The sequence below is a fragment of the Rattus norvegicus genome, chromosome 8 (genome assembly GCF_036323735.1).
Source record: "Rattus norvegicus strain BN/NHsdMcwi chromosome 8, GRCr8, whole genome shotgun sequence".
Lineage (NCBI taxonomy): Eukaryota > Metazoa > Chordata > Mammalia > Rodentia > Muridae > Rattus > Rattus norvegicus.
This window is the reverse complement of record NC_086026.1, coordinates 15981297-16006988: the sequence shown is the minus strand read 5'-3', so window position 1 is coordinate 16006988 and position 25692 is coordinate 15981297. Positions and strand designations below refer to the sequence as shown.

General features: G+C 36.9%; 1 protein-coding gene across 4 annotated transcripts in view; it reads left to right on the top strand.

The window, feature by feature from the left end:
- Positions 1-25692, top strand: part of Cntn5 (contactin 5) — a 1231995-nt gene that overhangs the window by 242430 nt on the left and 963873 nt on the right. The window lies entirely within an intron of this gene.

Genomic DNA, 25692 nt, shown 5'->3' with positions numbered 1-25692 from the left:
ACAAAAACAGGCAAGCAAACAAAGGAGTATTGGGGTTTTTAGGGAAAGTAAGAAGCCTTTCATGAAGGCTACTCTCCATAATCATTCCAAAAATCTCCTTCCCAAGTCTTCTCAGAGACAAAATAAGTAGAAGATGAGAAAGCAATAACCTGAAAGCTATTCATCATCTGTTCAAATTGTAGTTTCCTTAAATCTTTCAGTAGGTGAAAGTTGAGATAATGAAGAGATTCAAAAAAGGAGCATAAACACACAATTCACACTTTTTGAAGATTTATTTTCTCTTTAATCATACGTGTGCATGTGTTCATACGTAGATATGTGATGGTGCCCACAGAGGCCAGAATCACTAAATCCCTGGAAAGTGGAGTTGCACGTGGTTGTGAGCCACTCTTCGGGATTGCTAGGATGCTAGCATGAGAGCACTGCAGGAGTAGCAATATATTATCCCTGAACCATTTCTCCAGATGCATTACCACTGCTAAACCACTTCTTATTTTCCATGTATCCATATATATTTTGAGTATGTGTGCACAGAACCAATTAGTGAAAACATAGATAGATCATAGGACTTAACATCATTATTACTCTTTTTTAAATAATTTTAATATTACCAACCACATCAAGAAGTGAGGTATGCTAATAATTGTAGCCACATAACAAGAGGAGGGTGTTATTTCTCCAGTAATTACCCTGTTCTGATCTGAAGCTCTTTATCCTCCATTTCACATTGGTCTGTTCAGTGTGTGCTGTCAACTTGTGCCTCTTATGACAAAGCTTGCATGGCGCAATGATCAGAAAAAAATCTATTTGCTTTTTATTTTCCTCTGCACCATTTCAATGTAGGCAAAAATGAAGCATATGAGAATGGGCAATTAACTGGTGGAACAAATGAAGGTAAATTGTTATAGAAATTGTTCCTGTTTTTTTTTTACAAAACTATATTATCATTAGAACATCACTCAACTTAGCCAATTGCTAAAACTCACTGATAGTTACCAAATTAGACAGTCAACTCTGTCAATATTTCTGCAAGAAATTTTCTCAAATGTGCAAATGGTATTTTGGGTTTGAAAATAGTGTCATTACATCATGATGTTCATCTGTGGAAAGAATGCAGGGGTTTAATCCCTCTCTACCAAGTTCTTTAGATCAGGCCGGTACCCCAACTTTGATTTCACCTTGAGCTTCCCAATGGGGTGACCTGTCTAGCTACTCTGTGTCGATTTCAAGACACATAATTTGCTTGGCAGGCATTTGTCAAGCTGTATGATCACCAAGGATGATGGCTAGAGCTTTAATGTGACTCTGTTTTTGATTAGTGTGATGTTATTTCTAGGTTTCATTATCTGAAAATGATTATAAGAATACAAGTCTCTGTGTCTGTCAAGTGCCTCACACTTAGGATGAAAACTAAATTCTCTTTAAACCCCTTATGAAAACAAATTTCATGAAAAGATCTTGGTTTAAAATAAGGTAGTAATTTAAAGAAAATATTGTACAATAAGACTTATTTACTTGATATTTCAAAGAGTTAATATATCTAGGTCAGAGGCTCACTAGCAGATAGATTTTGGTCTTAATTTATCACCTTCATAAAATACTAGCATCCTCCCTAGGACCTGGAATTCCTTAACAAGGCATTATAAGAGTACTCTATATAATAAAAGGTATATATTGAGTATCAGACATTTTGCTGACTGATGTTTAAATAGGACGGTGTGTAGATGGAAAATCCGATTGGCAGTTGTTAAGTGAAGACAAATGTACACATGTGTATGAAACATCACCAGTGGATTTCTCTTCTTGGTTCCACTGTTGACTCTTATTTTTTCCTTAAAAATTTGATCTTTGAATTCCTACACAACTGAGGTAATAACAATACCACCTAAGTCAGTGGTTCTCAACCTGTGGCGAAGAGGTCACAAGCCCTTCTCAATCAGATATTGTACATATCAGATATTTACATTACAATTTATAACAGTATCAAAATTGCAGTTTTGAAGTAACAGTAATGTTATGGTTGGGGTTTGGAACTGTATTAAAGGGTTTCAGGGTTAGGAAGTTTGAGAAGCACTGCTCTGAGTGATATTACAAGAATATACATGTGCATAATTAACACATTAAGTGTTTTAAAGATTCCGTATATCACTTTCATTCCTTCTCTGTAATTGTGTCAGTTATTTTCTGCCAGACCTAAAGACTATTATTTTTTTTATATATTTACAGGACCTAGTTAAATATTTACATACTTTCTGCTCATTAGAAAGAACATAGTTATTTCTTTAAGGAATAAGTTCCCACCTCTTTTAGTCATAAAGTACTGGAATACTCTCATCAGTGCGGAAGGAGAATTATTTTATTAACAGACTCCTGGGTACACACGAGGGATCATGCACTTGATATCTTTTTTCTTCCTTCTCACTAGAAAAATACTGTACATCATTGGAAAAGTTTTCTTTTCTTCAATCTCTTCTTAATTTAAAATGTTTGAAATACTTTAGTCTCATTGAATGTGTTCGCACTTATTGTAATTATTTACGATCACAATGGTTGTGCTAAAACCATCAAACTATAGAGGAGGCACTTTGTTTTTCCTCTTATGGAACGACATTCACTCCACCAGACCACTTTTATATGCTGTGATAGATGGGATAACAAATGTCAACCATAGACTTGAGCATTTGCCTTGTCTTTCCTCTTATGGAATGACATTTACTCCACCAGACCACTTTTATATGCTCTGATGGATGGGATAACAAATGTCAACCATAGACTTGAGCATTTGAAGACTTGGAGCCCAGTTGGTACAGTTTGGGGAGATTGTAGTGGTTGCCTTGGTGTAGGAGGCATGTCATTGGAGGCGGATCTGAAGTAAAAGATTTCAGTCACTTCCAGTCACTCTTTCTGGTTTGCTCTTGTAGCTGCCATGGGAATCCTTCGATTGTTCTTCAGCTGCTGTGGGTACTGCCTGCTGCATTTCTTTGCCATCAGAAACCCCAAGCCTCTTGAACATGAAGCAAAAATAAACTCACTCTCTCTTCAGTTGTCTTAGATATGTAATTCATTTTTCTGTGCTATGATAAAGCACTATGACTATCTTTTCTTTTCAGTAATAGGATTAAATTTTATTACCCAGGTGAGTCATGCCTGATATCAAAAAAATCTCTTTGTGTAAAATGTTATAGAATAAATTATATAATAGTTGTATTTTCTTAAAATAACAGTATTACAACATTTTAAAAGGTTTTTAATTTTGTAGCATATAGTAATTTACTTGCTACACAGCCTGGTGGCACATACCTATTACTGCAACACTAATGAGTAAGAATATTGAGAAAAATGAGATTATAAATTTGAGCCAGCATATAGTGTATATATTGTGAAATTTTGTCTTGCTACAAAAAAATCCATGAGCTAGAGAGATGACTCAGTCTATAAAAGCACTCTCTACCACTCTGAAGACGTGTCTTAGATCCTAGGACACCTACTGTAGAAGGAAAGTACTAACTCGCAAAGGTTGTTTTTTGACCTACATCTATGTGTCTTAAAAAACACACCCACACACAGAGACAAACACACACTCAGACACACACACACACACACACACACACACACAGAGAGAGAGAGAGAGAGAAAGAGAGAGAGAGAGAGAAAGAGAGAGAGAGAGAGAGAGAGAAACACCCCTACACACAGGGAATGTGGTAATAAAACTTGGCAGTGTAATTTTCAAACCGAATACTAATGAATCCTATAAGTTGCGCACTCATAGAAGATGTCATTTCTTCACCAAATGTGCCAATTTCTGAGTTTTCAGATACAAAATCCTGACCAATGTCTTTAGCATCAAATTGTATATCATGTACATATTCTTTACTGTTACTGTATTCTTTAGTCATCTCCAGGAGGACAATTTCATTGTCATTCTATAAAACTCTGTAGTAACATTTCTCCTTTTCCTCCAGAGTTCTGTAAAGAAGTTCCTTGTATTTTTTCTCTCGTTTCCCTCTCATTATGAATGGAGAATTTGCTCTAATCATGTGATTGGTTGCTCCTCAAGCACCCCCAAGGTCTTTATTCTCAGTGGATTCTGGTAGAGTAACTTGCTCTTGATCTCACTTTTTATTTCTGATTCACACTAGGATTTATCAAACCTGCAAAACACAGTAGATCTAGTGAAATACTGAGTTCTCCCAGAAAATGAAGTAGATGTCACACTTGTAACCCATCTGCCTATTCAGTCATGAGGTGACTCTGTCTTCGTGAATATTTCCTGTTTAAAGATATCACTTAATAAAGTCCAATTATTTGATAAAGATCATTTAATATTTTCTAGCATTTCCCAAAATGCATTAAAATATGACTTTCTTACGCATAGCTTCCACAAATCTCGGCATACTTTGAATGGGACAGCTCTCTTCCTGTATTCATTCATCTTGGCTGGACATGTAATGTTTGTTCACATGTGTGATTATAGACTTATAAAGTTACACTACTGAAAGATCCAATTCTATCACTATTTGGGTCTTTCTTAGCCTTTGTTTTTAATATTATAATAGAATTCTGCTGCATTTAAATATATAGCAAGTAAATGCTGAATTTCTTTTCAATGCTATTGACTTTATTGGTTTTTAAATTAAAGGTAGAATTCTTCTCTCATATGCAGAACATAGACATAAATGTGTGTGTGTGTGTGTGTGTGTGTGTGTGAATGTGTGTTTGTATTAAACAGAACAAAGTATAAGGGGACTAAGAAAGGGTAGGAAGAGGTTTCATGGGAGAGTGAAGACAGAGCAGTCCAGAGGCAATGGAATGTAGCTGTAATGAAAGCAAAGGAATATTTGCCTTGGAAGAGAACCAGCGAGGCAAGGAGTAGGGCACATAGGTGGTTGGCAGTGGTGGATAAATAAGAATAAAGTATATGTACAAATGTATCAGAACATCACAAGAAACAAAATAATCTTAAAAATAAATTAGAAAAAGAAAACTGGAACTTTCATTACAGGACCGTTATCAAGTGTAGAGCAAAGTATTAAATGAGTGGAATTTCGGTAAAGGAGTTGTAGGGAAGGCAAGCCTTGTTTTCCTTTTTATTAAAGAGAAAAACAGAAAGCCTTCCCCAGATTGGGGAGACAAGTGAAATAGCAATGATTGGACAAAAATGTTGCACTTGTGGCCATGAGGCAGATGTGGGGAGGGGTTCTATTTTTGTGAAAACTTAGGGCACTTATGTGACTAGAAAGACAAATTAGCCACAGACTAATGTTCACTGTACTGTTAAGTAGATAGACACAAGGACTCAGGTTACCACAAGTCTTTCCTCCTGGAGCTGAGCTATTCAAAGATGTCTGCAATGGCACAATGGAAACGGCAGAGTTGGCATTTTTATACCTGTGTTGTGTTATTCATTTGGAGGGATGTTGGGGAAGAGGGAAGTAGAAAGTTTACTGCAGCTGCATCCATTTTGTATTGTAAACAAAGACACGTCATTCACAAGGATCACATGCTGACACGCCATTCACAAGGATCACATGCTGACACGCCATTCACAAGGATCACATGCTGACACGCCATTCACAAGGATCACATGCTGAGTCTCAATCCAGCCGAATCAGAGCTATAACACCAATAGTTTTCTACAGATTGTCTCTCTCTTACCACACAAATGTTTCATATCCACCAATGTTTACACTTAACTACTTCCTATTTTAGTCATTGAAGAAATCTTGGCTTTGTTAAGGCTTGCTAATTTTGAATGGTTTCATTAAAGTTATGTTGTCAGTAATATTGACAATTTAATGTCATCTATATATGAGATTGTTATCACAGAATAACTTCAGTTTTGAGATTCTATGTAGGGCATTTATTTGTCTTTTAATATATACCCCTAAATGTCTCCTTACTAATTTTTGATAATCACAGCTTTTCCTAGCACTTAGCTCAAATGTATAACTAAATTTTTACATTAATATGAAAAACTAGATTTGAAAAATAAAACTATTTGGTAATGTAAAATAACAACACTTTAAAATACAAAACCCTATTTTATTAAATAGAGCATTTTTCCAGAAAGAAATATTTGGATCATTAATCAATTAGATTAATATTCCTGATTCTTAATTTCTTAATTTATTTAATGAAGGATTTAAGGGAGAAATTTTCAAAGGATTTTTTTCTCCCTAAATATTTTATCCCAGATTGACCCAAATGATATTCTTAATACACTGGAAAGCAACATCTGCTAACAAAATTACGATGCATAATAGGTAAAACATTAAATTAACATTTTAATAATGAATTTTTACAGTATTTTTATATCTTCTAACTACCTCAGGTTCAGTTAGTTAGGAGTAAATTTCAGTTTTCCTCAAAATTTTCTGAGTACCCATGCAATTCTAAGCTGGAGGAAATAATAATACTAGAACTTATTTAACATGAAAATCACAATTTACACATACTGTATAACCTGAGGCTGCATGTGAAGTGTAAATAAACTTAGACTTTTTTTTTTCACTGCACAAGGGGGAAAAAGAGGATTTTAACTGTTTTTCTAGAAAGGTTGTTTAGAATGTGCTAAGTGAGCAGGTGGCTAGGTAGTAGTGTTGACTGAGGAGAGTGAATTCACACTGAGGCTAAACAACGCCTTTTATTGATAATCTTCTACCATCTGCTCTGAAGATTTATTCATACCAAGAAAAAGGCAGGTGAGGAGTACAAATGGACGTGTGTAAATCCCCAGCCATGCTGTGATTTTGCCAAGTGGATCAATGCTTCTGTTGCTTTCAGAGCATTTGTAGGGATTGGGCTGCAAGATGAGATGATGGCTAACTTCCTGTGTTGTTTTATGAGGTGATAAGGACAGGGAAGTGCATTTTGAAATGTAAAACTTAGAAAGTTAGATGTTTGCTAAAAATGACTCTCTGTAGTAACTTTTATATGTGGCTGACACTTTCAATCCTTCTAAAATAAATAGTATATCCTGACACAGCTATCTCAATTAGTCGACGTGAACAGGCTGTCTAGAATATCAGTGGAACAAGGCTGAAGCTTTCTAAATAAAAATAGATTTTCCGTGGGCTGGAAAGGTGGATCAGTGAGCAAAGGCGCCTGCTGCCAAGACTGACAAGTGGGAGAAGGAGAGAACAGACTCCCCTGCTCTACACCCATGTCATGGGACACACACAAAAGGACACACACACACATACACACACACCCCTGCACGTGCACACACACAATCATAGACACAAACACATGAACATTTATGCACACACACCACGCACATGCACACAGAAACACAAACAGACACAAACACAAAAACATACTTGCACACATATGCACACCTAGATACACCAACAGACACACTAACACTTGTACACATATATCCACAATGCCATACAGCCAAGCATACATACACACAAGAACATACATATACAAACATATACTCGCACACAGAGAATACACTTACAGACACAAATACACAAATATATGTGCATACACATCCACTCAAAAACACAAAGTACACATGCACACAAAAACACATAGAGAAACATACATGAACACACAGACACACCAGCAGACATACTAACAAATGTACATAATGCACACATAGCACACATCAATACATACATAATACATACATACATACACATATAAATACATGTACACATACACAAGTAGAAAGTAAATATTGTAAAATAGTGTTTCAGATACTTTCTGGGACTTGGAAAGGTAAAGAGTCAGGAAAGGGTGGAAATGTGTTTGGTCAAAGGCAGGTGGAATCTGGGGGAACCCTCCTTTCCATGAGACTAAACACATAGAGCAAAATATTCCTGAAGCCATTGGCATGCAATCCCAGCGGCCCAGGGCTATTGCCAGGAGTTCAGGGGAAGCCTGGGGTTCTGGCTCAAGCCCTCCCTGACGTAAAGTAGAACACTTGTACATTAAGAATCAAAGATGGAGTGATGTCAGAATTAAGGTTGAACTAGGACTTCAAATGGTGAAGTGTGTACGGAGTACAAAATGGATACAAACTGGGGACAAAAAAAAGAAGGACAAACTGATTAAGAGAACTATTTGAGCTAGAAGGAAATCTAACAGTGATGGCTGGAAATAAACATGTTGACACCAAGGCTGCCCTTCTTCCATTCATGCTGGAGTATTCGCTGGCCTCATACCTGCAGCTCTTGGGCTTATAGTCATAGGGCTCTGTGTGTTTGTGTGTGTGTGCATGTGTGTGTGTGGGGGGGTGTGCAAGCATGTATGTGTGTATGTGTATACATTGTACGTGTGCACGCACATGTGTGTATGTGTATGTGTGTATGTACATGCGTGCATGTGTGTGTGCAGTTGCCCTATCATGACTGGTAAATAATGTTTCATTGGATAATGCCTTTGATTAAAATTATGCCTCTCCTGTTTCTCTTTATCTTCTTGGCACACTATCCAAAATAATCAGCAGGAATGCATGCAGAGTAGGAAGAATATATATTTTTAATTTTCATATTTCTGGTAAATATCTAGTTTTAGAAAATAGAGGACATTTTTAGATTGGACTGAGCTCTGGAGTAATGAAAAAGCTGGCTGCTAGTGACTAACAGCCAGGCACAATAAGATCTCCACTGCGTCATAACATCACCATTGCCTATGGCTGTACCATCAGCTCCATTAAGTTTACAGCTTGTCCAATAGTTTAAGTAAAGCATAGAGCTGCAAACTACCAGACAGGATTGTAACAAAATCAACCCTATCCTATGTGCAAACCCAAAGAAGACCCTGGAAAGGAGATGACAGCTTTTAACCTTCCGCTGACACAAGGCATCTTGAGCAAGCCAGAGGTGAAAACTGAAGCTTTTCTGTAAGCTGATGTCCCACGTAGACATACATACACAACAAGTGGCTTAGTGCAGATTTCTGCGTAATTGCTGATAGAGAGAAAATTATGCTGACCCACACATGCCCCCAATAACAGCAATGGATAAAGCAATGGTGGTGTGCTGCGGGGGAAACAATTGCAAGACTTATTTCAGGGAAATATTAAACATATAAGCAACACAAGAAATATAAAAATGGGACCTTCCCACACACTTACAAGTAACAATGGTGAATTTGGTGGTTATGAATGGAGAAACATGGGTTGAAAATTATCATGACAAGTTCGTTCAAGGTCCAGGTTCCATGAGTAACAATACTACAAGATTCACAAATATGTACAGCATGCACAGAAAGGAGACGCGGAAAAGAGAGAGTGTCCAGACACTGATTTTCAATTTTAAAAGCAAAATACTTTAAATTAGCAGTAAACATATTCGAAAAGAACAAGAAAATATGGGTAAATGGTGAAAGTATATGATAACAGTCTCCAAATTGAGACAGTAAACGAGGACTTTAAATTTAATAGAGATCAGATTATAAAAGAAGAAACACTTTCAGTTTAAAGTGGAATGTTTCCAAAATTAGTAGCTTCAGTAACTCTGAGAACATGCTGCCAATACCTGAGCAGTGTAATTGTAGTGATGAGTTAATTTTTTTCATTGACACAAAAATACTTTCTTTTCATACAATGATATTTAAATACATATTTTTGCAACATGCCTTCCTAATATTAAATGACACTTAATTCTTAAATGCTAATAATACATGTAATATCTTGTATCTTTGTTGAAATAGGCTGGTGCCTTCATCAGTGTCTAAAGCACTAGACCTTTTTAATTCTGTCTTAGAAAGCATTCTGAACACAGAGCATTACAATATAAAATGATAAACTTTGAAACTGAGCATATGACTTGAAGCAGACAGTCACTGTACAATTATTAATTAGTATTAAAAATTTGAGATACTTTTATCATCAAAGTAATTTAATGCAAATTAGGGCAAATTATGAAAGAACAACATAATTATTCTAGCCTGTGACCTGCCAAAGACAGGATATGACACATGCATTAAAGCATAAGGAACACGTAGATAAGTTATCCCAACCCCTCCTCAAAGTTCAGAGTGTAGCAGTGAGTACCAGCTGACTCCTTTCTGCCTTAGAAAATCTCAATGGTGCAAACTGGGATGCTCAGAATGCTGGAGAGGCACTCCTTGCTGCTCAAGATTCTTATTCTGGCTGTGAGCCACGTTATGCTTGCTGATGGCACTGGAATCTGCAGATACGATGGGCAGGGTGTGACGATAGCAACCACCCAATCACACTGGCACATCTCCACCTTACTCCATTAGTTCTGTGGACTATGCCTCCACCCTTTACAGCAGCATAGTTTATTTTTTTTTTCAGGTTCATCTTTTTTTTTTTTTTAATTAACTTGAGTATTTCTTATATACATTTCAAGTGTTATTCCCTTTCCCGGTTTCCGGGCAAAATCCCCCTCCCCCTCCCCTTCCTTATGGGTGTTCCCCTCCCAACCCTCCCCCCATTGCCGCCCTCCCCCCATAGTCTAGTTCACTGGGGGTTCAGTCTTAGCAGGACTGACACTTCAAATCAAATTCCCTGCTATTCAATGAAAGCAGAAGGATTCGTTGTTGCTGTTTGTTATAGCCTTGCTGAGAGAACATCACTGTGTTACTTTGGGAAGACGGCTTTCTCCTTTGCCTCAATAATAGACATATTCCCAAAAGATGCAACCTTGGAGGACATAACTCCAGATGTTAAAATACTGAGAAAACAAAACCTTACAGTTCCTAAAGTCTAAATCACTGCAAAATTACAGCATTAAAAATGAAAACCTGAATGTTTATACCTCATGCCAAGCTCTCCCAAATTCTAAGCTCCATGGGGAAAAGCAAGGAAAGATGTTGTCAGCTGAACTCTAGAGGAGTGATCTGACAGAGACTAAGTCATGATGAAATGGCAGTTTCAAAATGATATGTTTGTCTTCACTGATACCCTCTTAGCTGAGGGAGTTACAAGATCTTTATTGAGCTAAAGTCGCAGTTGTTTGGTGGTACCAACTCAGTTACTGATGGCTCAAAAAGACCCTTGTGCAGGGAAAAAAGACAGACATGTAATAGGCTAGATACGCTGTCACCAGTTTCTTCACCTAAATCTGTGCGTGTGGCATGTACACACTGGATCAGCACAGAGGCACCGCTCAGAGGATGCCCACATACTCATATAGCTACATACTATGCACTTGTATTATTAATGCAATTGTTACTAATTACTATGATAATTTCATTAGTGTGTCTATATAAATGCTTTTCTGTGCATGGGTATACATGAGTGTGCATGCATGTACATGTATGTGATGTGTGTGTATATGTGTGTGCGCACATATGCACACGTGTGCGTGTGTGTGTGTCTGTGTGTGTGTGTGTGTGTGTGTGTGTGTGTGTGTGTCCAAGGTACTGCTGTAACATGTAAAATCAGGGGACAATTTTGCTGAGTCACTTCTTTTCTACATGAAATTGTGTTCTAGGATGACAATCAGGTTTCATGGACTATGTGGTGAGCAACTTTACTTGCTGACACATATTCTGCCATGTATTTCAGCATTTTCCTTTAAAAAGGTATTATACTCCTATTATACATTTATTCTAGCTTCATTGGAGGTATGACTTCAGGGAGATGCTTTTGTTCTTGACTTTGTTTGTAAATTTGACCCCAGAATATAGATTGCTCAAACCTTGATTACCTTGTGAATTTATTTTTTTCTTAAAGAATATTTTCATTGGCTATTTTTTTAATTTACATTTCAAACATTATCCTATTTCCTGGTTTCCAGTACATATACCCCCTATCGCATCCCCTGCTTCCATGGGGTATTCCCCACCCACCCATCCACTCCTTCCTGCCTCCCTGCCCTGACATTCTTCTGGGGGATCTAGCCTTGGCAGGATCAAGAGCTTCTCTTCCCATTAGTGCCCAACAAGTCCATCCTCTGCTACATATGCAGCTGGAGCCACAGATTTGTCTATGGGTACTCTTTGGATGGTGGTTGAGTCCCTGGGAGCTCTAGTTGGTTGGTATTGTTGTTATTATGGGGTTGCAAGCCCCTTCAGCTCCTTCAAACCTGTCTCTAACTCCTCCATTGGGACCCCATTCTCAGTTCAATGGTTAGTTGTAAGCATCTACCTCTTTATTTATCAGAGCCTCTAGGGAGACAGCTAGATCAGGCTCCTGTCAGCATATACTTCTTGACATTAGCAGTATTATCTGGTTTTGGTGGCTGTATGTATATGGGTGGATACCTGGGCAGGACAGTCTCTGGATGGCCTTTTCTTTAGTCTGTGCTCCAAACTTTGTCTCCATATCTCCAATGAATATTTTTGTTCCCCTTTCTAAGAAGGGCTAAAGCATCTGCACATTGGTCGTCCTTCATCTTGAGCTTCAAGTGTTTTGTGGATTGTATCTTGCATAATCTGAGCTTTTGGATAAGTATCCGCTTATCAGTGAATACATATTGTGTGTGTGTGTGTGTGTGTGTGTGTGTGTGTGAAGTTTGTGAATGGGTACCTCACTCAGGATGATATTTTTTAATTCCATCTATTTGTCTATGAATTTATGAAGTCATTGTTTTTAATAGCTGAGTAGTACTCCATTGTGTAAATGTACCACATTTTCTGTATCTATTCCTTTGTTGAGGGATATCTGGGTTCTTTCCAGCTTTTGGTTATTATAAATAAGGCTGCTATGAACATAGTGAAGCATGTGTCCTTGTTGTATGTTGGAGCATCCTTTGGGCATATGCTTAGGAGAGGTATAGCTGGGTCCTCAGGTAGTACTATGTCCAATTTTCTGAGGAACCTCCAGACTGATTTCCAGAGTGGTTGTACCAGCTTGCAGTACCAACAATGGAGGAGTGTTCCTCTTTCTCCACATCCTCGCCAGCATCTGTTGTCATCTGAGGTTTTTTCGTTTTTGTTTTTGTTTTTTATCTTAGCCATCTGACTGATGTGAGGTGGAATCTCAGGGTTGTTTTGATTTGCATTTCCCTGATGACTAAGAATGTTGAACATTTCTCTAGGTGCTCCTCATCCATTCAATATTCCTCACTTGAGAATTTTTTCTTCAGCTCTGTAACCCATATTTAATAGAGTATTTGATTCTATGGAGTGAAACTTCTTGAGTTCTTTGTACATATTGAATATGAGCCCTCTATTGGACAAAATGGCAACCAACAAATTGGGAAAAGATCTTTACCAAACCTTGTAAATTTATAAAACAGAACATCCTTAATGTATGGAGAGAGGTCATGTTTGTGGAGCTCTATGGATTTATACAGATGTCTCTGGGAATCAGAAATCTTTGGAAAATGCATATATGATAGAGACTTTGGTGTCCTATGGGTTGATAGCCTCAAACACAGCTTGTCTGCCATGGTGTTTCATCTGACCTCATTTATAAATGTGGGCATAGTTGCAATTCATAATGACATACAGTTATACTTTGAATTTTGAGCTATTTCATTATAAATGGGTGAATCTTTTTGTAAATATTATACTCAAAAAATTGTCACAATTACAACAGAATTGACGTGCTTATGAAAATAGTTGTTACTACTATTCTACTATGTAAAGTAATCTGGAAGGTGTGATATTCTAGTTTTGTGTTTTTCAAATGTAACTATGCTGAAAAAAATCAATGTTATTCTAAGTAATTTTAAAAAGGTTTTTCCCATAATTTTTGGAATTTTAGCCATTAAAAAAATTAGCTTGATTCAGTTTAGACTTTAAGGATTTTAATCCTTTTGTATTTTAAGAAAGTTGGGTGTCATTCAATTGTGTCTTTGGGAATGTAGGGTAATCACTAACTTGTTTAGTATAAAACTCCTTATTTCAAAGAGACAAAAAAATGAAGGTAGCTTGAAACTATTGGTTTTGGTCATATTCTACTTAACCAAGTGGAATTGTTGGCCAAGAGAAAAAAACGAATTTCTGATCAGTAGCTGTTAATAGTTCTATCAGCCCAAGGATCTAAGCTAAAGTAATTGTGCTATCTGACTCTTCTCTTCCTACTCAATGAACCCTAAGTACACATGTTAATGGACTTCCTTAATAGGTCTGACTCAGATGATCTACTAAACGTTAAAGCAAGGAAATTATAACTTCAGAAGCGAACTGTTACCTCATCTCAGTAGCAAAACAATCCATGGCAACCATTACAAAAGCCTCAGCCAGGCTTTTTCACTGAACTCTTTGTTGAAGTAAATACACAAATCAACCTGTCTGTAAAATTAAAAAGATTGGAAAAATATTTTCTATTCCTAACATTTTTCCTAACCAAAAACTGCTCAATAACATATGTCACAGTCTAACTAGCAAAGAAAATTGGTGGTCTGTAAAGTTTTAATTGAATAAAAAGTAAGGATTTTGAGAGTTAGAAAAGTTTCTGGGTTATTGGTGCCTCAAATTTATGATAATAAGGATGGGAATTCTGGATCTTTTTATTGATATGTTGTATTAAAAATGTTCCATATTTCAGTCTGTTATATCTAGTCTGCAAGATAAGGGGTAAAACTGCTTCTTGTCTTGCAAAATGACAACCTAAAGACTCAATGGCACTGTGAGTGGCTTTTGCCACTCACTTTCTTCAGTGAGTAGAGGACGCTTGCCAATTCTGCTCTCCCTGAGTGGCATATATGGTTTAACAGTTATCTGTAGAAAAACAATGATGTATTTAAGAAATTCAAAATTTTGTGTACTCCCTTGAAATGTTGAAATTCTATTCAAAGATTGGTTTAGGAGCCCATGGTACCAGTAATAAGAGAAAAGAGTTACCTTTGGTTTCCAAGACAGTGAAAGTGTATCTAGCTTTGTATCACAGTAGGAAAATGTCATTTAAGTGGCTGAGGTAGTACATTAATGTTTCTGTACACTTTAGGTGGAAAAATTAACATATAAATTATCTTATAATGACTAGATTCATTTCTTTTTATATAATTATGCATTTTGGCTAATTGTGCATCCATAAAACAAATATAGCCACAGATCAAATAATGTACATAGATACAGAAGAATTATAAACACATGAATATGTAAAGCAGGTAAAGAAGTGTCTAACATCACAGCTGATAACTAGACACTCGTAGGAGTAGTCACCAGAGTAATGAATTCACAAGTTATTGCTAATTGTTTTCAAATTTTCACAGGACATGGATTGTTGAAATATATTCTCTTCAAGACATAAAATTCTCCTTCTCTGCTAATAAAATTAATTGTGAAAAAATAGCTATGCCATTACTGATCACTGTACGTGCTTTGAAAAGGATGGTCAGCACTCAGCGTGTAAGGTTTTCAAAGAATAGGAAGTTTTCATTTTTAATTTCTATCATTTTTATAGATAGATGCACTTTGCGGTACAAGCTTCAATTTCCCAACCTGCATTCCTACTTGTTAATATTCATACAAGTAAAAAATGTGGCCATCACGATTCTCACCTCAAACCCTAATGACATAGAGCATGGCATACTGGTGACTGACGGGTGGGTACTTCTTTCCTTAGTTAGACAAGTGTGCTGAGACAACTGCCCAGTTCTCCAAAGAACTGAGTGTGAAAAGCAGTGAAATCACCAGCACATCAGTGCGAAAGGCAGTGAAATCACCAGGACAACAGTGTGCTTGCTGAGTACTAAACTAGAAAAAATATTTTCCAGGTAATTTTTTCCTCATTTTTTCAGTGAATTCCTTTGTTGAATACCAATGAGAGAACTTTCCAGAGAAATATACAGATATGCAGTGCTTTGGGCTGTTCTTTCTTTTAGAAGCACAAAATTGATACTTTGCATATCATTTTTACATAATGAAAATTATTTTTAAAGCATAGAACATGAATGGAATATATTGGGGAGCATGTATTGGAGGTGCCATGGAGTTGGAGGTAAGAGTGAGTACTAGTTATGCTCAAAATTATATATGTATTATATAATTTATATAAATTATATATACATATATATATTTCCTGCTTGTATTATCTATCACTGATTTATCCTCCAAACAGAAACTCAAACAAGAAGCTTGTGTTTGTTGGCTCTGAGCACTAACACCATTATTCAGTCTGTGAGCAGCTCCCCATTTGAATCAATAAAAGGCTGAGAGGTCTTGACAAGCTATATTTTTTCTGATATTGATCTTGATGACCAAGCTGGTGCCCTAGAGTCTAACCATTGATTTTAAAGGGGAGGCCTGTCAAATTGGAGGCCAATTTTATGCTATTAAACAGATCGGGTCTTGTAATTAAAGAAAATGTCAGGCTGTCATATTTTACAAGAGGGCCATGGGGATATTTTCACGCAATTTTCAAACAAATTAGAAAGCATTTAGACCTGCTGGAGCCACCCAGGCCAGAACCAGTGTAGGCTTCACAGAAACCAAATCAATATGCAAGTGGGATGTCATTCACTGGCTCTCTGTTTTCCCAAGACTCGATGATTTAAGGAATAATTTATGATTCCTGGCTTTAATAACATGCACGGCTGCATCAACTTAAAACGCATCAAAGTCTTCTGAAAGAAAAGTAACATTCAAATGAAAAGCTAATTTACTGTCAGTATAACACAGAATGGCGAAGCCACTCTTTCTCTGCAGGCAATGTCTTCTGTTTCCTTTAGAAGCAACCATAAATCCTAACTTCTTACTCCATTTGAATTACATATTTCCTTTATTCTTCTACAGTTTCCAAATGGCTCATAGCTAAATGGTTACTGGGTATCTTACATTAAAGTAGAAGAAACAGAGAACCAACATGACAATTTGTTTTCTCAGGGTAGGTGCAAGACTAGTATTTCCACAGGTAAGAATCTCAAAAATAGATGAACCGGTGCAGAAAGGAAGACGCTCTCTTTATTAGGGATGTTTGAGAAATTCTTACAAGCTATATTGTATTTGTTTTAGCCTGATGAAACACGGAAACCCCAAATATTGTAAGTCCTTGAAAGACTTTGTTTTTTGTAACTGAAGTCTGAGCCTAGTATAGTATAACTGACAATAATTAACTCTCATCTTGTATATGAAAAATTATTAAAATTCCACAAGAAAAGGAAGTGAAGAACACAATTATCTTCTGCACAGTCAAGTAATGGCAGAGAAAAAACATGCATTCATCATCACTTTGAGCATTGATTTTGCTCTGAGTATACCCTTCAGCAGTCCGTGTTTCTCCAGAGAGGACTTGGCCAGTGCGTGAACTCATTTCTCTCCATCCTTGCTATTTGGAGTCTTCGTCTCCAGTCTCACTTGGCATTGAGTTGTTCTCAATTTCACAAACTGGCAGCATTGGGTTTGATTTTAAACCTGACAATGATTTGCTAATCCATCCATTTATTACATTTTCCCATCCTAAACTACTGAGTTGATGTTGAAGGTATAATAACTTTTGTTATAGAACTTGATCATTCATCAACTCTCTAGATATTTCTTTCCTTATTATGTTAGTAAGAGTTCAGATGAAAGCCTTCTAGAGCAAAATACATTCATTGATCCATCTTTGTATTAATTATTTTGTCATTGTTACACACATCCTTTTGATTCTTTTTATATAGTAGCGGGTTGAGGCATGCTTAAATTTCTAAGTCATAAACACAGTATTGGGAATCCAGGTTCTGGGTCATAACTCTGGAATGTTTCTTTTTGTTCTGGAACACTCACCAATGCCAGAAGCCTCCAGAGGTTTGTCAGCAATCAGTGCCTGGGTTTGGCTTCTTCTTAACTTATAAGATACAATCTTTTTTTTTCTTTTCTTTTTTTATTAACTTGAGTATTTCTTATATACATTTCGAGTGTTATTCCCTTTCCCGGTTTCCAGGCAAACATCCCCCTCCCCCCTCCCCTTCCTTATGGGTGTTCCCCTCCCAACCCTCCCCCCATTGCCGCCCTCCCCCCAACAGTCTAGTTCACTGGGGGTTCAGTCTTAGCAGGACCCAGGGCTTCCCCTTCCACTGGTGCTCTTACTAGGATATTCATTGCTACCTATGGGGTCAGAGTCCAGGGTCAGTCCATGTATAGTCTTTAGGTAGTGGCTTAGTCCCTGGAAGCTCTGGTTGCTTGGCATTGTTGTTCATAAGGGGTCTCGAGCCCCTTCAAGCTCTTCCAGTTCTTTCTCTGATTCCTTCAACGGGGGTCCTATTCTCAGTTCAGTGGTTTGCTGCTGGCATTAGCCTCTGTATTTGCTGTATTCTGGCTGTGTCTCTCAGGAGCGACCTACATCCGGCTCCTGTCAGTCTGCACTTCTTTGCTTCATCCATCTTGTCTAATTGGGTGGCTGTATATGTATGGGCCACATGTGGGGCAGGCTCTGAATGGGTGTTCCTTCTGTCTCTGTTTTAATCTTTGCCTCTCTCTTCCCTGCCAAGGGTATTCTTGTTCCCCTTTTAAAGAAGGAGTGAAGCATTCACATTTTGATCATCCGTCTTGAGTTTCATTTGTTCTAGGCATCTAGGGTAATTCAAGCATTTGGGCTAATAGCCACTTATCAATGAGTGCATACCATGTATGTCTTTCTGTGATTGGGTTAGCTCACTCAGGATGATATTTTCCAGTTCCAACCATTTGCCTACGAATTTCATAAAGTCATTGTTTTTGATAGCTGAGTAATATTGTCCTTATTCCATGCTGCAGTTCTAAAGAAGCACTGGACAGCCAGCAGTGGTTCTCCAGACTATAGAGTCTACTCTTCCCGTGCTCGCAGGATTCTGGTCCATTTGGCACTAGGATCTTCTTTAGTTTTCACTTGTGCTCTTGAAGTCCTGTAACTGGCCAAAGATCTAATATGCGTTTTTATGTAAATAGCTGGAATACACTAGACGGGTGCTAAACCTTTTTGTTAAGAACCCCGTAGTGTCTATCAATTTCAGTATGCTAGCTTCCTTGTGTCATTACTGGTGCTTCCAACTGCGTATCTGTCTTTCAAATCCCAGAAAATGTCCCATGGCATGAGATTATGTTGGTTCTTATATCTCAGCTTATAAGGGGTATTATTTAGGCAACATTTGGTAATGTAGTCCAAATTATTTTTAAAATTCTTTAATTATTTCCAGTTTAGTGCATGAAACTTATACTTTAAAAGTTGTAAAATCATACGCACGTAGGACTAAGCGTGCAACTTTACCAACTGTATACTGTAATTTGCATATTAGTAAACAACTGCTTTATGTAATACCATTTGTAAGTAATGAGAAATTAACTGTAAATACACATTTTTATTTTGCAAAATCTTTGTGCTGGGATTCAGGCAATAAAGCTTAATTATATATAATTGGACTCAATTATTTTAAAAGCCAGTACATTCAAAGTAATCTATAATACAGCAGATTCTCAGTTACCTAGTGATGATACACAGAAAATAATTACAAATAATTAGAGAAAATTTTTTATGGAGTATAGATCGAGGTGATCATTTCATGGATATATAGGTACAACCTTCAAATTATGTTCAAAATAGTTCAAATCTGAGCAAGTTGATTTATGTTAATCATACTTCAGATGGATGACTGCATACAATGTGTACTTATTATAGGTATCTAGAGGAAGACACTGATGCTGATTGATAATTAACAGAATAATCATAATGCAATATAGTAATTACCTAAACAAATTTGGCAATGTGTGCCATAATAATTACAATTTCTCCACTGTTCTGATATCAGCCCACAAGACAACGTCAGGAACGATAAGCAAACGAGCTTCCAGTGAGAGTTGCATCAAAGGCAGAGTCAATGCGTTTAGGTTCTAAATACCAAGGAAAAGCCAGCCTTTCTCACACTGAGGCCCCTTTTTGTCCCTTCCCCTTGTCCTCAGGCCTAGGTAGAGAGGCTGTAAGCGGAGGATAAGTCCTAGCCATGGATGGGTGTTCTTCTTCAGAACTACACCCATGTCTCAATGCCTCAGAGGAGAACTTCAGCTGAGGGACTTTGGTACCAGGAAAGGAGAAGAATAAAGCTTGAGTATAGGTCCAACTGTCCAGAATATTATTCAAAATCTTTTAAAAATTGATGCAAATACAGATCCAATAAGATAATCTCAATGTTTGGCCATGGAATTAATTATAATCTATGTCACTTGTTATACTGGAAAAATGTTCATAGTACAGTTCATTCTTTATTTATTTATATTCAGGCACTACACACACACACACACACACACACACACAGACATATATATGTAACTATATTTATTTATAACAATTTAACATTTTGATGAGCTTTGAAAAATTCACGTACCACTATAACCACCAATCTACCAAAATATTTAATGTTTTCATAACTTTTTTCATTAACTTATGTATAATTTTATAATTTTAATATAACACAGGTGATTCTATCTGATTTTGACTTAATGTAAACAGAATAGTAAAACACAATGTAATGCTTCAGGCAGTTTTCTTCTAAATGCTTTTATGAGTTTATTGCCTCCACATACTGGGAAGGAAGCAACAAGAGAAACATGAATACACAGCAAGGTCTCTTCTTAAGAAAACCAAGGAATACGATGGATTTCCAAGAAATGGTGCTCACGACTGTAAACTAATTCTCAGCAACAAGACAAGCTGGGCATCTGTCCCTCCACAGACCTGTGCACAATGAAAGGAGAGGAACAGTCTGTTAGAGAAGAGCTGACTTGCCCTTGCTAATTAGAACCTGGATCAAGACACAGAGATACTGCTGGTAATGTCACAGCTTTAGTGGAAGCTCATTTGCTTACAATGCACAGCATTGTCTTGGGGGATAATATGTGAACAATTGAGAATTTTTAATTATAATTGTAGCCATTGTCAAATTTGTTTAAGTAATTACTAGTTAGCCTTATGATTTTCAGTTAATTATCAATAATCAGCAGCATCTTTCTCAAGATTTGAAGTATACTTAACATAATCAAATATCTCAGGTATGAACTATTTTTAACCTAATTTGAAAGTTGTGTCTATACATCCAAGAAATTATCACCTCAATTTATGCCCATGTATATGAAACACCAATATCTATGCCTTTCTAATAGTGCTAAACTTCAAAGAATGATTGGAAAATATTGTGTCTTATCTCATATGTGCCTGAATATGCGTACACTTGCCAAATTTTCTGTAGGTTTCACGATGCTTAATGCATCTTTACAGATAGCACAATATGTGAGTGTTGAATGAGGTTGTACTTTAGCCAGAAGCAAAGTGTCCAACACGTCATTCTTTGTAATCTGACTACTCTCCTCAAATGAAATATGTTACATGAACCCTAGTAACTAAATCCCACTGAAGTCAAAGGCATGCCTTAAACCAATCCAAAAAGTATAAATCAAGGTGGAATTAAATGCCACCTAACAACAGCATATATACTTTCTCAAAAATTGTAATGGAGTGACTTTTGAAACAAATTCTTTGTGAAGCACCAAGATTTATGATATTATATCTTATTTTGGAAACTCAAGCAATTGCCTAATTATTGGATGTGATAGAGAGGAGTGTTATAGAGAATTTATGCATCATCTTTTTCAAAATTCTATCTATCTATCTATCTATCTATCTATCTATCTATCTATCTATCTATCTACCTACCTACCTACCTACCTATCTATCCATTTACTTATTTACTGTGAGGTTATGAACCACTATAACTGTGGAAGCATTAGACGGCAACTTGTAGAATTTGCTCCTTTCCTTCTGTTAAGTGTGTATGCAGAGCCATTACTCATTATGGACCTTAAATCATTGTTTGATGTTGTTACTTTTGTGTTAGAGATCGCAGCACTGAATTCACTGCAGATTTCTCCTAAACATAGTAGTATTCCCTTTATGTATGAGCCACAGGAAATATCTTGCATCCATGTAATACAGAAGTGTCTGTAAGTGTTTTTCTTTTCAATTCAGAAATTACTGAATGTTTGATGGCAGGGTTTTAATACCAGAACTCTGGAACTGAGGCAGGTGAATCTCTTTGAGTGCTTTGCACTCAATGCTGGCATGTTTTAGAACAGGTTTCAGGAAAAGCAGGTTCTAGGACATTAAGAGCTACATAATAGGATCTGTTTCATAACATAATAAACAAAACAAAAGTCCCTGTCATGCAGCTGTGGTTGAGAACAGCACTACTATTTGCCTTCTGCAGATTTCACACCAGGGATGAATGCAACACTTACTTTGCCTGTCCTGCTTCAGGTTACTGCTAAACACAATTAGCATATTTCCAATGATATCTTAAAACATTCAACAAGATTAAATTAGTTTTCAATAAATATTATAGATTGTTTGACTCAAAAGGTCTAGTGTAATTCAGAGAAATCCGAATTAATTCTGGTTCACAAAACAACCAAATGAAAGTTGGAAACATGGAGCTATGATGCCTTCTGTTTGAAAAAGAACATTTAAGATTGTAATGAAGACAGTCACTATGCTAGTAGGTCACATAAAATATGGTCTTGGCAGACTGGGCTCAGAAGGAATCAGAATACAGCCCAGAGAAGAGTTTGAGATAACATCACTCAGCTTTCAGAGAGAGACTCATTGGATGCTGGGAAACACCTAATAAGAAGGCTCAGAGCTTTGGTTTTGATTTATTTTGCAACATTGGCACACATTTAAGAAAAGAAGCTAACAGGTTAGAAGTCAAACATGAGCCAAGTAAATGTTAGCAATCATGGGGAAGAGAAGGTTTAATCGTAGCTAGAATAGATTATCAGAAGATCTGCTTATTTTCAGTTGAATTCTAGAAAATTCCACATACATCTTCATGTATGTTGTTATCAAGATAGTTTTATTAGAATTACATTTGAATTTGTCATTCTTGAGATCAACATAACCATCCATTAATTTGTTGTAGACTCAAAGCTTCCACAGAAAGCTAAAATGTGCTCAGAAGGTGTAGGCATTGAAACATCAACCAAATTCTCACCTGCTGAACATGAGACATGGTGACTAATTGAGAGTTCTATATAATCTTTCTACTTGAATTTATCTTCCATAGATATGTTCCATATAACAGAACATAGGCCATGTATGGGATAAGAGAAGATTCTCAAATACTCTCACAAAAGGGGTTGATTTGTACAGAGATAACATTCATTAATACTATGTGTTATGATTACAGAGGATAATTTTTAAAATTATGTCTGGGACTGGAGAGAGAATTCTGGTTAACAACACTTGTTGATCTTCCAGAGGACCCAAGTTCTATTAGCAACAGTGTCCAAGAATTGACGATGTCCTGCAACTCCAGCTCTAAGGGACATTATACCCTCTCCTGGCCTATACAGCACTTGTACTCACATGCATATACTAACACAATGTCACATAATTTTTTAAAAAATCAAAGAAAAAGAAAATCTTTTTATAAAAATCAAGACTTTTTGAAAATTTTTATTTTATAATTTTCAATTACAATTTTCATTTAATTATTTATATACATGGAAAATCTCCCATTGTTTTATAAACACGTGAGACTTATTTATACCCTGGGTTTTTTTCTCCAAATAAGGAATGTATCTTAAAAACATTCTAGGAGGAGCACATACTGGCTTCTAGTGAAAAACAAAAGCCAGGCACAAACTGTCGAGAAGTCTGTTAGAACAAGTACATCCGAATGCTAATGACTCCCAAAGGGTTTTAGACACAAGGGAATCAAGAAACATTTTGGTCATGTATAGGAGAAGCAAACTTCCAAGTCCAGGTACTGAAAAGATACAAAAGAAGGTGAATTATAATAGTTTCAAAAGCATATGTATCCTCTTAGGATATAACTAATGGGACAAGGTAGTTTTAACAGTAGCCCAATGAGGTGTGTATATGTGTTATGAAATAGTCCAAACCACCAACATATATCCACAGTTTTCATGAGCTCCTCTAAAACTGGGCCATGACTATATAAACACAGTTCTAGAAGAAAGTGATTTTCACAATCCTGCCTGATGAAACATTTTATATTTTTATATTTCTGGTGATTTCTTTTTTATTATTATTTTTAAAATTGGTATATAGTCATTGCACATACCAGAGTATTTAAAAAAATATTTTTTATCCAACGTATTTGACCAGCATATTCCTATTGCCCTGGCATCTCCCTCCCTCCCCCAGTTAGTGCTTGTGTTTTAATGATGATTTCCCTTCTTTCGTGTCGTATCTATGAACATGACCTCATGAAAAGATGTATGGCTTTGGTACAGAGACAGGCAGGGAGATGAATGGAATAGAATTGAAGACCCAGAAATTAACCCACACACCTATGGTCACTTGATCTTTGACAAAGTAGCTAAAACTATTCATTGGGAAAAAAGCATTTTCAACAAATGGTGTTGGTTCAACTGGTGGTCGGCATGTAGAAGAATGCAAATTGATCCTTTCTTAGCTCCCTGTATAGAGCTCAAATCCAAGTGAATCAAGGACCTCAACATAAAACCAGATGCACTCAAACTAATAGAGGAGAAAGTGTGGGAAGTGCCTCAAATGAATGGGCACAGGGGGAATTTTCCAGAACAGAATACCAATGGCTTATTCTCTAAGATCAACAATCAACAAATGGGACCTTGTAAAATTGCAAAGCTTCTATAAGGCGAAGGACACTGTTAATATGACAAAACAGCAACTAACAGATTAGGAAAAGATCTTTACCAACCCTACATCACATAGAGGGCCAATATCCAATATATACAAAGAACTCAAGAAGTTGGACTCCAGACAATCAAATCACTCTATTAAATATGGGATACAGAGGTAAATAAAGTAATATCAACTGAGAAATAGTAAATGGCTGGAAAGCACCTAAGGAAATGTTCGACATCTTTAGTCACCAAGGAAATGCAAATCAAAACAACCCTGAGATTCCACCTCACACCAGTCAGAATGGTTAAGTTCAAAAACTCAGGTGACAACAGATGCTGGTGAGGATGCGGAGAAATAGGAACACTCCTCCACATTTGGTACTGCAAACTGATATAACTACTCTGGAAATCAGTCTGGAGATTCCTCAGAAAATTGGACTTGTAATATCTGAGGACCCAGCTATACCACTCCTGGTCATATACCCCAATGATGCTCCAACATACAACAAAGATGCATGCTCCACTATGTTCATAACAGCCTTATTTATAATAGCCAGAAGCTGGAGAGAACCCAGATGCCCTTCAACAGAGGAATGGATACAGAAAATGTGGTACATTGACATAGTGGAGTACTACTCAGCTATTAAAAGCAACAACTTCATGAAATTCTTACCAAATGGATTAAACTAGAAAATATCATCCTGCATGAGGTAACCCAATAACAAAAGAACAAAATGATATACACTCACTGATAAGTGGTTATTAACCCAAAAGCTCAGAATACCTAAGATACAATTTACAGATCACATGAGGCTCAAAAAGAGGAAAGACAAAACTGTGGATACTTCAGTACTTCTTAGCTGGGGGCACAAAATACTCACATGAGGAAATATGGAGACAAAGTGTGGAGCAGAGAAGGCCTTCCAGAGACTGCCACACATGGGGATCCATCCCACATGCAGTAACCAAACCCAGTCACTAGGGGGATGACAAGAGGTGCATGCTGACAGGAGCCTGATATACCTGTCTCCTAAGAGGCTCTGCCAGAGCCTGACAAATAAAGAGGTCGATGCTCGCAGCCAATCATTGGACTGAGAACAGGCTCCCCAATGGATGAGTTAGAGAAAGGACTGAGGTAACCGATGGAACCAATGGAACAACAACAATATCAACCAACCAGACATCACAGATCTCACAGAGACTAAACTGTTGGATGTCACACAGGTGAAGGCAGGCACAAGC